The 4,437-nt window shown below is 40.5% G+C and overlaps 1 long non-coding RNA gene across 1 annotated transcript; it reads right to left on the bottom strand.

The window, feature by feature from the left end:
- Nucleotides 1–904: 904 nt before the first annotated feature.
- Nucleotides 905–4,219, bottom strand: LOC123185416 (uncharacterized). The gene is made up of 2 exons (XR_006493377.1): nucleotides 1,549–4,219; nucleotides 905–1,170 (listed from the first exon to the last, which is right to left on the bottom strand). It is a non-coding gene; the product is annotated as an uncharacterized lncRNA (long non-coding RNA).
- Between the last annotated feature and the right edge of the window lie 218 nt (nucleotides 4,220–4,437).

The raw sequence follows: 4,437 nt of genomic DNA on the forward strand, positions 1-4,437 counted from the left end.
GAGAATGAAAGTCATTCCCTATGCCTCAGCCATAGGTTCTATAAAGTATGCCATACTGTGTACCAGACATATTGTATACATTACCATGAGTTTGGCAAGGGGGTACAATAGTGATCCAGGAGTAGATCACAAGACAGCGGTCAAAATTATCCTTAGTTACCAAAGAAGACTAAGGATATGTTTCTCAGTTATGGAGGTGACAAAGATTTCATCGTAAAGGGTTACGTCGACGCAAGCTTTGACACTAATCTAGATGACTCAGTGTCTCAATCTGGATACATATTGAAAGTGGGAGCAATTAGCTAGAGTAGCTCAGTGTAGAGTATTGTAGACATAGAAATTTGCAAAATACATACGGTTATGAATGTGGCAGACCCGTTGACTAAAATTCTCTCACAAGCAAAACATGATCACACCTTAGTACTCTTTGGGTGTTAATCAAATAGCGATATGAACTAGATTATTGACTCTAGTAAACCCTTTGGGTGTTGGTCACATGGCGATGTGAACTATGGGTATTAATCACATAAAGATGTGAACTATTGGTGTTAAACACTACAACAAGAACCCCCCTTTGGCAACGCATCAATGTGTTGGCGTATGTCCATATAAGCATTGCTAAGGTCTACACCAACGGATTAAAATGCGTTGCCATTGGTGGCGTTGCAAAGGTCTACACCAACATATATACATGCGTTGGTAAAGGCATAAACAAGTGTTGTAAGATAGCAACATATAGAGCTAGAGCACAACAACACTTCATATGCATTGGTGGCTAGCCTAGAAAATGACCATTGTAATGCCTAGAAGAATTATCGTATTGCTTGGACAATTAATGGTATTTTGTATATTAGCATCCAGAACTTATTGCATTAATGTTGATAATGCATAGGAGACACAAACATAACAATGAGAAAGGTCACATATATTAAATCAACTTGATTGCTTTACAAAGAACATGATACACAGATTACAATATGTGAAACTATCTAGTAATAGTCTGATTCTCAACCTTGCACTGAACGACTCAGCCATCTAAACACATAGTGTTTGAAACATTGACCCTAAAAATTACATTCCAAAACATAATCTGAAACTATCTAGTAGTAGCCACCTTCTCGATCTTGTAATCAACTTCTGAGCCATGCATCATCGATTTATCTTGGCAATCTACAACAACAAAGAAATGAGAATAGCAAGGTACCATCAAAGAAAATCAATTAACAGGGAAGTAAAATTTAAACAAAAGAGCAACATATAAAGGTTGGAGGACATGTGATAGTTAATCTTACTATATGACTAATAATTTTGTTTTAGTGGTTATGTCAACCAAGAAACAGTTACTCCCGGAGGGAGTACCAAGTCAACACCCATAGTTTTTTGTTTTATATTATAGGTCAGTACTCTGGAGTGTAGCAAGGGCAACATTCTTCTTTGGATTTCCCAAGCTAAGCAGGAACTGCAATAAGCATTAATATTGAAAAAAGTATGAGCAAATAAATTGTTGCTCAGCCATGTTGAATTCACACAATAGAGAAATGAGCATACCTTGTCTTTAGATGGATGATTGCATCTCCATATCATAGAGGAAACTTCACTTTAAATGCAATATGTTGCTTCCCTGAACAGATTAGTTAAAGTTTCACTTCTCTGAACACCCAAGTCGAAGCAAGCACCAGAACAATATCCTTGTTTCGTCATCCAACATATATCATCACCTCTAAAGAGCTATGAAATATCATAATTTGATCACTTTTTACAGTCCCAACCATAGCACTATGATATATAGATGGAGAAAAGAGGGCCTTTTGAAAAGAGTGTCCTTATGTTAAACGAGTTAAACACCTTACAAAGAATATAATGAAGATACAGTGAGGTACATGCCAAAAACTATGTACATCGACAAATATAGCATCCTTGATTGCAAACAAAGATCTGCAGTTCTCAAAACAATACATATAAATGTAGATATTTTCAAATTTACAGAAGTACTTGAAGTTGAGAGCTACAAAGCATGGATACGGCAAAATCTACCGATTTGATGTCCTAGTACAGCGGGATACGGCAACACGCCTGAATAAGCTGGGATACATGTATCCCGCAGCATCCCATGATTCCTGAATTAAAAAAATAGAAAAAAAGCATCGATACGGCTGGGATACGTTGAGGGACTCGGGAGGCCCAATAATAGCCTCGGCACAATACAAACTCTCGTACGCACGCACGCCACATAACGAACGACCTGCTGCTAACAAGTAGCGAATGCGCCGCCGCCACCTGGACTCGACCACCGCCCCCAGCATCTTCTCCTCCCGGAGGCAACCACACTCGAGTAGGTAACCCCAAGGCCAGCAGCCTCTCCTCAACCTCTTCATCTTTTGTGACATGATTTCCTTCAATTGAGAGGCTGCTAATTGCTTCCCCGTGTTGTGCTCGCTTGAATGATTTCTACTTGTTTCTAGGGAGCATGGCATCCAGGAGCGCCACCCTGGGGCGACCCGTCCGTGGGTGAGATCAAAGGACAGCCTGGTCCCTGGTGTTCATAGATACGAACTATCCTCTGTGGGATCCAGACCCAGCAGTTTCTCATTGTTTTTTCTGTTTTGACTCTGTATATTTCTTATTTATTTTATATATACTCACCGTATCCCCGAACGACTGTTTTTGAAAAATGATGTATCCCGTGTCCTTGTATGCGTATCCCCGTCTTTTTTCCCCGTGTCTGTGCTTTTTAGGTTGAGAGAACATAATTCCCACAAAGCTAAATCAGGTGGTTCTATTAAATGATAAGAAGTATGTTTTCACATGATTTTAATTTATATAGATGCTTGGGAATAAGACAAATTTGAATTATGAATACACAAACTTTTTCAACCCTGGTTTTTAAATTACATTGCAGATAATGTCATGTAAATCACCTACACATTTACTAGCCAGCTGGAATCATGCAGTCGTACCTCCTTTTGCAGAAGTAGCCCACTATATGCCTTGATCTTTCTCCCAAAGATGAATATGTAAGAAATTTTGGCACTGCAAAGAATGATGGATTCGCTTCATAAGTACTTGCAAGAACATTTAAGTTTTACATATCTAAATCAGTGGATCATAAGTCATACCATAAGCACTAGCTAGTATCACCATTCTGAACCTGAGGATTTACGTGTTAAGAGAAAGAATAAACAGACAAATGTTGGCTGATGCGAAGTCAATTTCAGAACTAGCAAGGAGAGATGAAATTAAGGATTATGAAATAAAGATAGAGAGAAATAATAGGACGTAGAGATGCATGTGGGGCTTATTCATAGATTATTACAAGGAAATCAGTTAGGTTTCATAACACCGATAAGAAGATATTTGTTTTCTTTCTCGAAAAAGATCATGATGTTGTACATAATAGTGGTCACCTATTAAATGATACTAGAAGGAATGGTTTTGATAAATAGTCAGAAATTAACAGCTAGGATATCCAGAGATACTATCAACTTATTCAATTGACAGTCTAATCATCTTCATGGATATATTAATTAATTATCCACACACATAGCTACATGAAAAATTAAAATCTAATGTATCACAAGATAGAACTATTTAGAAAAAGAGAACGCACACATTTTCCTGAATCAACACATACAGCCATGTGGTGAATCACTTGTATGCGTACACCCAGATGACTGAATTACCCCTAGGTAGCAGTATTTCTGTGCACATATGAGAATAGTGAGGAATACAAACCATGGAGTGGTGTGGCTGTCGGTGCAAGCCAGCACCCACAAAGGCGGATCAGGCAAGTAATAAGGCAGCATTAATCATTGTCGTAATGGCCTGCAAAGAATTATCCATGGCAAGATGCCATGCCACAAAGCAGCGGCAGGGCAAGAGCAGAGGGGAGAGGTGCCTTACTGAACCGTCACATTGGAGTCGAGGTAGCCAAGGTGGAACAGCGCCATCGAGCCTAGCCGGTAGCCGATCGTGTGTGGAAGTGGGATTGCTGGGCCGAGCACATGAGCTACAATAATGAACCATCGCGCCGTGCAGAGGCGTGGAGGACGTCATGGCAGTGGGGGTTGGGGGCGGGGCCAGAGGAGAACAAGAGGGGGGACAAACTAGTGAGGCGTGGTGAAGGGGAGCACCGGAGTTTCCTGGAATCAGAGGCGGCGGCGGCAGCGGCGTTGTGGTGGAGCTCGTGTGGGAGATGTGAATCGGGGAGAGAGGTGGTGGGGAGATAAGAGATTGGATTCTTTTTTTTTCCTGCTTGGCTGCGTGTTGGTTGCGTGATATTTGGACCGAGGTGGATACAGGGAGGTTATCCTTCGTGGGGAGGTGGGAGGTTTGTTTAACTCAACGCATCTCGACTTTCGTTGCTAGATATGTGTTGTTATAGGTGGGTTTTTGTTGTAGTGAAATCACATGGCGATGTGAACTAGATTATTGACTCTA

This window comes from Triticum aestivum, chromosome 2A, assembly GCF_018294505.1.
Source record: "Triticum aestivum cultivar Chinese Spring chromosome 2A, IWGSC CS RefSeq v2.1, whole genome shotgun sequence".
NCBI lineage: Eukaryota > Viridiplantae > Streptophyta > Magnoliopsida > Poales > Poaceae > Triticum > Triticum aestivum.